The sequence below is a fragment of the Kogia breviceps genome, chromosome 14, assembly GCF_026419965.1.
Source record: "Kogia breviceps isolate mKogBre1 chromosome 14, mKogBre1 haplotype 1, whole genome shotgun sequence".
Taxonomy (NCBI): Eukaryota; Metazoa; Chordata; class Mammalia; order Artiodactyla; family Physeteridae; genus Kogia; species Kogia breviceps.
Genome location: NC_081323.1, coordinates 32402553 through 32415015, shown reverse-complemented (window position 1 = coordinate 32415015; position 12463 = coordinate 32402553).

The following is a 12463-nucleotide window of genomic DNA, read 5'->3' as shown; positions in this document are numbered from 1 at the left end:
ACCCTTGCCCCTCACTTGGGATGTTTCCGTCCAGGAAAGGAACACCTCTGGCCTCTCATTTCCCCCTTGCTCCTTCCTCCCCCGATGATGAGGGGCGCTTTATGGGGTTGGACAGTGTAGGGAGAAGGAATCCGGCCCCTTCTTGCCTTGGTTTTAGGGCTGTGCTTCCCTGCAGGGAGTGGCTGGTAAGCACAGGGCACACTGCCCAGGCCGTGGGCTGTGTGCTCAGCGCTCCTGTCACTGGTGTGAAGGGCCTCTTCCAAGGCTCAGTACGCGGAAGTTTGTCCGCGCGCCTTGCGTCTTGGCTGCATCTCCAGGACGGGTGGTGCTGGTTTCTGACGACTAGATTGGCAGTTGATGTGTCTCAATTGGTTTTGAAATTGGCAATTAGTGTGACTGTTGGTGCTGAACTTGAGTGGGAAACAGAGGCACACGATCCATGGACCCCTCTGAACGTGACCACGTGAGCTTTCCTTGTGGCTGCTGCACATGGTGGCAGCCTGGCTGGCTTCTTGTGACAGGAGAACAGTGGTTGGCGACCTTCATTTCTCCTGGCAACGTGCGCTGTGGCGGGAACATGGCGGCGGGTCCTGCCAGCCCTGCCGAGGCCGGGCCACCTCCAGGTGACCAGGCGGCCCCCTCCATCAGCCTCGGAAAGTGTCTCTCCTGTTCCACAGCTGCAGGGGGTGCTGGGCGTTACTGTCAGCCCCAAGGTGTGAACAAGCAGAATTTTTGGAAACTTTTCCAAGGAACTCCTCCAGGGTATGGACAGTTTCTCCCATTCATGGGGTGGAACTGCCCCAGGAAGCCAGGAGATGGGCTCCAAGTCATCCACGGCATCCTCCCCTCACCCAGCCCAGAGGAGATAAACTGTAACAGCTAAGACAGAAACTCAACAAAAGCAAGCAGAATTTTGATGTAAATGCCATTTTGGAGAACTGATTAATATGTCAAAATATTCAGCTCCCAAGGTATGTCATAAAAATAACCAGAGTTCTCTGCAATTTCATGATTTAACATTCAAATGAATGATCTAAATTCCATTTCATCAACTCCTTTTCAAACCTGTCTCCTCTTTCCTGGGCTTTTGGGCAGCTTCTTTGCTGGATCCTGAACTGGTGCGGGCTGGAATTCCGGGGGGTGGGGAGAACAATGGGTTCTGGTGAAACCGCGGGGGGTGGGGGTGGGCAGGCCGTATGTTATCCTAACAGGAGAGATTTGCCTTTGTACCGTCCTGTCCTTTGTTTCCAGCGCAGAGAGGAGGCCAGGGACAGCGTGCCAGGCAGTCACAGCCCCTGCTCCTGGCGGGAGCAGGATGGTGACCAGTGTGAGGTCATCCTCCTGGTTCACCCATCCTGGGCGAGTCTCCGCAGAAGGCAGTGCCTGAGACATACAGAGCCTGCTCTCACCGTTTATGGGGGTTGGAGGTGTGATCCCAAGGATACGAGGCGGGGGTGGGGGGTGGGGAGGGAAAGGGGGGCAAAGGTGAGGGCCTGAGCACCGGGTGTGTCGGCCCCTCAGAGAGGCCTTAGGACCCACGGTGGAGGGGCAGGTGCCCCACCTCCCATTGCCCGTGGCTCCAGTTACCGTCTTGCCTTTGCGTCTTCAAAGAGCTGTGAGTCTGGGCATCAGACACCCCTAACCCTAACCTACCCCGTCCCCCCGCACGGCCGTGCCTTCCAGCCCGGCAGCTGCAGGGAACCTGGGGAGGGCAGGGCGGCGAGGGACAGAGGCCCCCGCGGCAGCCGAGATCCGGTTCCACGGTCGGGATCCCCCAGTCGGGGGGCATCTGGCGCCGCGCTGCTTACACGTGGCTCTAGAAGGACGCCGACGGGGACTGGTTGGGAAGCAGCCAACCCGCAGGACGGAAGGAACCTTTGAGAATCAGCGGCTCGCGGGCGCCGCTCAGGGATGGAGTTGACTCGGGTACCGTGACCCTGGCGTCCCTGCTCATGGAGCCCGGGGGTGGGGGGAAGGGCAGGGGCCTCGTGGTCCCTTCATCGCGGGGAAGCAAGGGGCGCTTTCGCTGCATTCGAGCCGAGGGGTCATTCCGGGGTCGGGAGCGTCCTCCGCCCACAGCGCTCTCACACCAGCACCCACGCAAGGCAGAGTCAGGTCGGATTCCTTATTTGATCAGCCAAGGGCACGACATTTCCCCAGGAGCGTGGGGGCCGAGGGATGGGAGGGGTAAGGTGCTCCATGTAGACCAGCACCACCCCCCGCCCCCCGCCGGCCCGGCCCGCGCCGGGGGCGGCTGCAGGAACCCCGAGGGGTCCTCAGGGAGTCCAGGGGTGGCAGCTGAAAAGACCAGCGGAGGCCGCACTGGGAGAAATCTGGGGCGGAGCTAGGGGCTCTGATGCCAGGCCAGAGCCTAGTGATGTTGCCCTTCGGACCCCGGAGCTCGGCTGGTGGATGGACACCCCCATCCCCGCCTCACCAGACCGCCAGGTCCCAGGCCGGGGGGGTTTGCTAACTTTTCACTCTATTTTCTTGCCGCACGGGTGGCCTCAGAACCCTTCCCCGCAGCACTCCAGGCGGCTGGCGTTGGTGTGGCCGTCACGAGCTGCTCTGCTGTCGCTCAGGGGAGCTCTTGTTGTCTCTCAGCAGAGGAAAAAACCAGAAAAAGCATCCATGAGCTAGAAATAGAGGCCATTAAGCAAATGTCCAATTATCTTTCGAGATGGTGCCCGAGTGCCGTCTGCCTGCTGATCTGCAGCCTTTTGGAGCAGCCAGGTGCCCGGCTGGGCAGTGACTGTCGTGGGATGGCAGCTGAGGGGTAGTCGGGCTTAGTGTCCTGGCCGGTGTACATTTCAGTGCATTAGTGTGAATAAAGCACGGTTGCTTTCACGTGCAGCCAGACACATTTTATCAGTATCTCTCTTTCCTGGGACAGGAATATTCCTGTGCTTTTCTCACCCCAGCCTGCACATTGCAACGTGAATGGCAGAATCTGTACAAAGCCCTGTGACCTGCCTGCATCTGGCTGTGACGCTGCTTCTCTCCTTTAGACACAGCCATTAAATTGCCATTTTGTGGCGAGGAAGCACTCTTCCAGGAAAATTAGCAGAGAAAATAGGCAGCACCGTCCTCACTATACTCACGAGATGAGGATGGGGTTGCACAGCGGGGCCACTACTGGGGAACCAGCGCGGTTGCTTTGTGTTCACTGAGAACGTTGCTTTGTGTTCACTGAGAACGGGAGCTTTCGGCCTGTGTCTCATCCGCTGGCCTTGCAGCATTAGGATTCGGGCTCAGCGCCCTCGCAGTCAGGGACCCAGGGCTGGGCTCCTTCCTCACCTGCCCAGAGATGCTGTTGCCCTCACCAAGCGACTTCCCGAATATCTGCTGTAACAGCAGGTGGTCAGCTGCGGTGGCTGCCTCAAGGAACGTGACTCTATTGCTGGGGTCCTGACCCCAGCCCTGGAACATGTCTTATAAAGGTTTTTGTGTGGTTCCCCAGTTCAAAGGTCTGTCTGAAGGATGCTGTTTGGATTTCAAAATATTGGGTTAAAATTTCTGGGACAGCTAAATGGAAGATTTGACATGGAGCCTGTTTTTAAAAGTCTGAGCTGATTGCTGCTATGGACACATGGTCCCTGTCATCACTGCTACAAATAACTGGTAAAGCGAATAGCCAATATTTGTTAAGTACACATGGGCCAGCCTGGGTCGCAGAACTGGCGGAGGTGGCCTCATCTGGCCCCACCAGACAGCTCTCTAAACAAGGCGTTAACTGTGTAGATGATGAAGCTGAGATGTGGATGTTAAGTCACGGTTCAAATTCAAACATATGTGAGAGGAAGACTCGGAGTATAACCCAAGTGTCTGGCTCTAAACCCAAATTCTTAATCACCCCATTACATGCCCCACTTCCCTTCCAAGAGGTGAAGATTAAAGGAGTCATTACACACAGCACCTAGGTTGCTGCCCAGCATACCCTGACCACTGAATAGCTGTCAGCTCTTTCAGCATCACTGCCACCATTGTTGTCCCTGGAGTAGCTAAGGGGGCAGAGAGTTAAACCTGGTCATTTGGCCATATGTGGGAAGAGCCTGGCTGCGAAAATGCCAACACAGAGGGAATCATAACCCTCCCCCATCCAAAAAGGGGAGAACACAAGAAGAGCTTCCCAGTGACACTGAGTTCCTGGAGGCAGCCATGCCTGATATCCACTCCTGGAGTTTTCAGTGCTAGGTGCCAATTGCACCTTTGATTTCTTTCTGTTTAAGCCAACTTGAATTGGGGAGCCCTCGCTTGCAATCAAAAGCATTCTAACATGTTCAAGCAGAGACATCCTCATCTTCCCTGCAACTCCCACAGCCTGTGTCTATCATTTATCCCCTTAAGAGCAATATTTTCTAAGTCCAAAATCATGATTAATGCCTTAACAAATAGTTTCTTTTCCTGACCTGAAAATTTCATTATAGGAATTTAGTGCTTTATTAAAGGGTCACCTTGGTAAAAGAGCCACCATCCCCTGATTACATGCACCGTGAATCTGGAACAGCTCAGCCCCCTGGCCATGGCCATTGTCTCTCTCTACTTCCTACTGCAGGGACCCATGTGCTGGCCGATTTTACCTTCCTGGCTGCAGGCATAAAGTCGGGGTCTGCATCTGACTCATTTTTGTGTCCCCAAAGGTGGCTTACATGTAGTCCCATAAAAGGCAGGTTTTTCAGTAAATGTTGATACACAACATTGGTGTGGTTTTCTGGGAACTTCTCTTAAACCTCCAAATCCCAAGACATCAGTAGGTTTTTTAATCTGCTTTTCCAGACCCCAGAACACTGCAAAATTAATTAAAGGGACACAGTTCATGCTTCCCCAACACACAACTTAAGCATCTGATTTGGAGCCAGAAAACATTAACCTCTAATTAACTATATGCTCCTGACACCCATAATGTTGCAATGATGCTAATGCATGAGGTTATTAATTATATTTAATTATTCAATTAACGAATAGCAAATACCAGTGGAGATGAAAGTCTGTGAGTGATTAACGAGAAGACTCCAGTTTGACAGGCTTGGAGCTGCTTAGTGGCAAGAGAGAGGATTTCTGGGGCACTAAGTGGCCTTCACGGAGGGGGAGGGTACTCACCTGGCCTCCCCAGCGACAGAGACTCGAGGCCTGGAGATCCAGGCTGTTTGTAGGCTCAGAGCTTGCCCTGCCAGGTGGGGGTGTGCCCACCTCTCTTTCCCAAAGCTGGGGGGCGCTGGGCCCCAAGCCCAGACCTGCCCGTGGTGGACGGGGCTGTCCTGGCCTCTTAGCAGGTAGGGGTTTGATACACCTTGACTCAGGAGTTCCTGGATGCTGCCTGGGCCTTGAGTAAGATACTGAGAAAGTCATGGGCCGGAGGGAAATGTGGACTCAATGCTAATTTGGGCATAAGCAGCAGATGTGAATTCTCACCTGGGCACTTGCACCCTGGGGTGCACAGACCAAGGGGAGAGATTTCCAGATCTTCAGTGTCCACATGCTGGCCTCCTTAGTCAATCAGGGGACACGCAGGACCCGTGTCCCTTTCCCCCCGAATGGTGCTCACTGGCCCCTCATCTCTCCTATTCTGGAAAGCAGGGCCGCCGGAAGACGGCAGGTGAGCGCGGGGACCCTTTCCACATGAAACCTTCTCGGTCTGGAGAATTGCTGGGAGGGTCTGCATCCAGAGATGTAGGCAGTGGAGCGCACGGCTGATGCAGACTACAGCCAAAGGCAGCATTGCTCTTGGGGGACAGTCCCGTGGGCGTGAAACAGAGAGAATGTCAGTAAGAAACACTGAAATCAATTTTTTTTTCATGAATTTAAAAGTATCAGCTTTCTCCCTGATTTTGGCAATGCTTGTCATCTGTATATGTCATTTGGCCAGAAAGAAAAGTATCTTTGAACAGCTAGAGCAGTGATGCTTACAGCTTAATAAGATTATGTTTCTCAATGTATTTCGAATTTGGGGTGGGGAATAACCATTTTTTTTCAATATAAACACAAGCTAAAACTTGCTGATTGCAATTTTTAAAGAATTTTTATTTTATTTATTTATTTTTTATACAGCAGGTTCTTATTAGTTATCTATTTTATACAAATTCGTGTACACATGTCAATCCCTATCTCCCAGTTCATCCCACCTTCCACCTCCCACCCCTTCCTCCCTTGGTGTCCATATGTTTGTTCTCTACGTCTGTGGCTGATTACAATTTTGTGTGCATTATTCTAAAGGAAGCTGAAATCCATTTTTTCAAATCATAGAGTGAAATATTTATTCAAATTATAGTCAATCCTCATTTTATCAAAACAAATATTTACTAAATTTACTGATTCCTATTCTCATTAACAAAAAATAAAAGTGTAAGCAACCACCAAAAACCTAACCACCAAACCCTTAGGTTTTTAGCATTTTCACCTTCTCTTTTTCTTAAATATATAAAGAAACTTTGGTCATTATGTCTCAAAGTAGATGAGGCTGTTTATGATTTTAATAGATTATTCTTAATTATTCTCAAGGCTTTTATCACATGTACTATTTTATAAATAATAATGTTTCCTACATATGGCATTATGACACTGCATAATGACAAATCCAATAATGAGAAACAGGCTTTAGGCTTATTTTCACAATCTATTATAAAATAAATATGAATTGATTATATTAGTTTTTACATTTCAAAATATTATAAATTATACCTAAAATAAGCATTACTATTTTTTAAAAATAAATTTATTTATTTATTATTTATTTTTTTGGCTGCATTGGGTCTTTGTTGCTGCGCGCGGCTTTCTCTAGTTGTGGCAAGCGGGGGCTACTCTTTGTTGCTGTGCGCGAGCTTCTCATTGTGGTGGCTTCTCTTGTTGTGGAGCTCGGGCTCTAGGCGTGTGGGCTTCAGTAGTTGTGGCTCTCGGGCTTCAGTGGTTGTGGCTTGCGGGCTCTAGAGTGCAGGCTCAGTAGTTGTGGCGCACGGGCTTAGTTGCTCCGCCGCATGTGGGATCTTCCTGGACCAGGGCTCGAACCCGTGCCCCCTGCATTGGCAGGCGGGTTCTTAACCACTGAGCCACCAGGGAATCCTGGCATTATTTTTTTATTGCAGTAAAATATACATAACATAAAGTTTACCATCTTAACCATTGTTCAGTGCACGGTTCAGGGGCATTAAGTACGTTCACATTGTGCCACCATCACCACCATCCGTCTCCAGAACTTTATTCATCTTGTAAACCTGAAACCCTGCACCCATTAAACACTAACTCCCCAGCTCCCACCCCCAGGCCCTGGCAACCACCATTTCACTTTCTGTGTCTGGGATGTTGATGACTATAGGTACCTCATATAGGTAAAATCATACCGTCTGTCTTTTTGTGACTGACTTATTTCACTTAGCATAATGTCCTCAAGATTCATCCATGTTGCAGCATATGGCAGAATTTCCTTCTTTTTTTAAGACTGAATAATAGTCATTGTATGTACAGACCACATTTTGCTTATCCATTTACCCATAGATGGACACTTAGGTTGCTTCCATGGTTTAGCTCTTATGGATTATGCTGTTATGAACATGGATGTACAAATATCTCTAGAGAGTCTAAGAGACTGCAGTTCCTTTGGGTATATACCCAGAAGTGGAATTGCTGAATTGTATGATAGTTCTATTTTTAATTTTTTGAGGAACGTCTATACTGTTTTCCACAACAGTGTACATTTCACATTCCAACCAAAGTGTACACAGATTCCAATTTCTCTACATCCTTGTCAACACTTGTTGTTTTCTGTTTTGTTTTTTGTTTTTGATAGTAGCCATTCTGATGCGTGTGAGGTGATATCTCATTGCAGTTTTGATTTTCATTTCCCTAATGATCAGTGATGTTGAGCATCTTTTCATGTGCTTATTGGCCATTAATTTATCTTCTTTGGAGAAATGTCTATACAAGTCCTTTGCCTATTTTTGAATCAGTTTTTTTGTTGTTGTTGTTGAGTTTTAGTTCTCTCTATACTTAGATATTAATCCCTGGTCAGATATTATAATTTTAATCTTGACTGCTGTTAGTAATCTTTCTTATAAGATACCTTTCACAATTTATTTCTCAGTAATTTTTGTACTGTTTCTTGAAACACACATTCACACATTCCGTTTGCGTTGAGAAACATCTTACACCATCACTGGAGGGATCCCGTCTGGCAGTTCCTTGAGCTGATTGAAGCCGCGATGCCTGGCTTTCTAAGCACCTGTGGGTGGCGTTGCCATCACTTGGGTTGGCTAAGCCTCAGCCTCAAGGTCCTGACGAAGACAGATTTAAGCCTATGATAAAATAAGATCTAACTCTCTCTCTTAGTGCATTGGACCTAGTGGGCAGGCCTGATGGTCCCCTGGGAGTCTTGTAATGGGGCTTTTGTGCAGACTTTCCAGAGAAGGCATAAGGATGATTTTACTGCTGGGGTAACAAATCCCTCTCTAAGGCGGGTGGTTTCCAATTCTTGGCTTCCAACAAAATCAAAGGCAGATGTAACTGCCATAGCTCAGAAGGCGTCCCAAGATTGGCGATGCTGGTGTAAGGAGGCGTGAATACAGGTCCTTGATGCTCATAGGTGTAACGCAAAACACTGAAAACGAAAGGTGAGGGTAAAGGGATGCCGAGTCTGCCCTGCTAATTCCAGAAATAAGCAATATCCATCCCCAGCAAGGCCCCAGCTGAGAAGACAATTACGGGGCCTCCAGCAAAGCGGATCTGCATTGATATGAAACACAGGAGAAGGGGCTCAAAGGCCCTTTGGACCAGCCCTGCTGCCCCTCCTGACCCTTCTTGATTAGGGGGCAGCTCCTCACGAAACCGAGAAGCAACCGCAGAACCTCCATCTCCTTTAGAGAAGCTCTCCCAGCACAGCCTCACTTTTTATATGTAATGGTTTATCAAAATTTCTACTCTATTGTCTTCACCTGCTCAATAATATCAAGAATAATTATAGTAAAACTCAAGAAAAACATTTTAAGTACCTAGACCTTTTGGTCAGAGGAAATAAAATAATTTCAATTTATCCACATGTTTCTGTTGCAGTATTTTATGAGGATGATAATGAAGCACTTTCAAGGATAAAATTCTATGCCATTAGGATAAAATTCTGTGAGGGGAGTGGAATGAAACTGTGTTTAAAGAGGAAAGAAGAGGTAAAATTTCTGACTGTTGGGGTGGAAATTGCTTGTGTATCATTATTATTTTTGCTCATGTATATTTTCATCAATCACGGTGGGTCTTAAATTGCTGTAAAACTTGTTTTCTACAGCATATGTTCTAAAGAGATCTATGAGTTTTATTGAAAAATGCTAGTATTTATAACATATAAGAAATTATATATTAGGGTGAAAAAGTTACAAGTAATCTTAAGAGTCTGTGAGGGGCGTGTCACAGTTTTGTCAAAACTGTCCAGCAGCCAGTGCAGTGGTGGATGAACTGCTGTCTCGAGGAAGCTGCAGGATGGCCTGTGTGTAGAGGGCAGGGCGTCCGGGTGACAAGGGGAGCAGGGGGACTGTGGGGGGAGGGGCGATCCACCAAGGCCTCGGTGAGGAGCCACGGGAGTATTTAAGTGGCAGGCTAGCGATGGTGGAGGCGTGGCAGACAGTTACCGTGTGGCGTATGGAGAGGGTGGAGGGGTCAGGCAGCAGGGGTAGGAGGGTGGCAGGACTCGTGTTTGGCAGGTAGTATTGACAGGTGTTTGTGACTTGCAGGGAAGGGGTACAGGGGAGGGGGATCCTATCTCAGGCTTCTGACACATCTCTGGGCACCAATGCTGTGAGGGATGTGAGAGGCAACCAGAATCATTGGATGACACCTCCAGCTATTTTGGGCTTAAAGAAGGATGAGGTCTCCACACTATCACCATCATTTTGCCACATGTGAAAAAATGTCCCTTTCAGTCTCTGAACTCTACTCTCAGTGATGGAAGCAGGACGCAGGTCTGGCATCAGGCTCCTCCCTGGACAGGTGTGTGGGTATCATTTCCATGCGGGCTGTCAGAAGAATAGTAAACGTCTGCCCTAACTTCTTATTTTATTATTTATTTATTTATTTATTTTTAAAGCTCAAGGCTTTTAAAAAATAAATTTATTTATTTATTATTTATTTTTGGCTGCATCGGGTCTTCGCTACTGCGCGCTGGCTTTCTCTAGTTGCGGCGAGCAGGGGCTACTCTTTGTTGCGGTGCGTGGGCTTCTCGTTGCGGTGGCTTCTCTTGTTGCAGAACATGGGCTCTAGGCGCGCGAGCTTCTGTAGTTGTCGCATGCAGGCTCAGCAGCTGTGGCTCGCGGGCTCTAGAGTTCAGGCTTAGTAGTTGTGGCGCACGGGCTTAGTTGCCCCGCGGCATGTGGGATCTTCCCCGACCAGGGCTCGAACCCGTGTCCCCTGTATTGGCAGGTAGAATCTTAACCACTGCACCACCAGGGAAGTCCTCCAACTTCTTATTTTACAGAGGAGGAAGCTGAGCCCAGAGAGGTAAAGTGATGGTCAAGGTTACAGGTCTCGTGAAGATACCTTGTCAAGGAGTACAACGAGCAATTGTTTGTGGTTCGTGGGTAGAAGGTAAAGTAAGGATTCTCCTCCCGTTAATCCAGTGGGGAAGGTGGGTTTGTAAAGGGACCAGACTTTCCAATTAAAAGGCAGAGAATGGAAGAACAGGACAAAAACCATGATCCACTAATATGATGACTAGAAAAGACATATTTGAGATTTCAAGACACAAATTGATTGAAAGGGAAAGGATGAAAAAAGATATTGCCTGCAAATAGCCACCCAAAGAGATCTGGAGTAGCTGTTCTAACGGCAGACAAGATAGAATTTAAGGCAAAAATTGTTGCTAGGGAAAATTGTACATTTTATAATGAAATAGAAAATCCATCAAAATGATGTAACAGTGATAAAAACAGAGTCCCAAATATATGAAGCAAAACAGGCAGATTTAAAGAGAGACTTCAATACCTCATTTTCAATAATGTATAGAACAGCTAGACAGACATCAGCAAATAGACTTCCAACACCATGAAACAGTGTTACCTCTACACAGCACCCAACAACAGCAGAAGAGACACATCCTTCCCAAGCACATGGAACATTCCCCAGAGTAGACAATATATAAGGCCACAAAAGAAGTCTTAGCGCATTTAAAAGGGTTGAAATCATACAAAGTATGTTCTCTGACCACAATAGAATGAAATTAGGAAGCGATACCAGCAGGAAATTTGAAAATTTCACAAAAGTGTGGGAAATAAACAGTACACTCCTAAATGACCAATAGGTCAAAAACAACTAAAAAGGAATTGAGAAATACTTTGAGATGAATGAAAATGAAAACACAACATACCAGAATTTATGGACACAGTGAAAGCAGTGTCAGAGGGAAAATTATACCCGTAAATGCCTACATTAAAAAAGAATAAATATCTGAAGTCAATAGGCTAGCCATTCATCTCAAGAAACTAGAAAAGGCAGAGCAGCAGCAGGAAGTAAATAATAAAGATAGATGGAAATACATGAAATAGAGGAATGAAAAACAGCAGAGAAAATGAGGCACGAAACCCAAAATTGGTTCTTTGAAAAGAGGAACAAAATTGACAAACCTGTAACTAGAATGATCAAGAAAGGATGAGAGAGACACAAATTACTAAATCTGGAAGGCAAAGGGGACATTATTATGGGCCACACAAAATAAAAAGGGCTGTAAGGGGACACTGTGAGTAAGTGTGTGACAACACGTTAGATGATCTATATGAAATGGACACATTCCTAGAAAGACACCAACTGCCCAAACTGACTCAAGAAGAAATAGAAAATCAATAAATTTATATAACAAGAGATTGAATTGGTAATACAGGAGCTTCCCACAAAGAAAAACCCAGAACGAGAAGGCTTTTCTGTTGAATTGTTGACAAGTATGAGGCAAAGTAAAGTGAGCGTTCAGTTTTGGCAAAGAGAAAAAACCACAAAGCTGTCCTTAGAAAAGGCAAGACAGGAAATTAAGGACAATAAAAGCAGGACCTGGTGAATTTGAAAACAGAAAATGAGAAGTAAAAAATAATCTCAAGTTGACCTGAAGACACACGTGTGGATACTCACAAGCTCCCATGTGTGCGTTGCCACACACACACGTATGTACACGCACAGACGTGCAGTCAACTCAGCCTCATAAGAGGACAATTCAAAATGAGAAAGTGGTGAAACCACAGATGCAGAAAAAACATTCAGATTCAAATTGAAAAAGATACTTTGCTTAGCTCTATGTAAATAAACTTGAAAATTCATGGGGACTGGATGATTGATTCCAGAAGACCCAGGAAACTAACAGGTTGGTGGCCACGTCCGAAGCTGAGCAGTCGTTCAAATGATCCTCAAGAAGCATCGGCTGTGAGAGGGGCAATGGCACAGTGGTACACGCCTGCATTTCGTGTGTGCAGCTGCTGCCGTAAGCTGCGTACGTGTGCACACAAGGCTC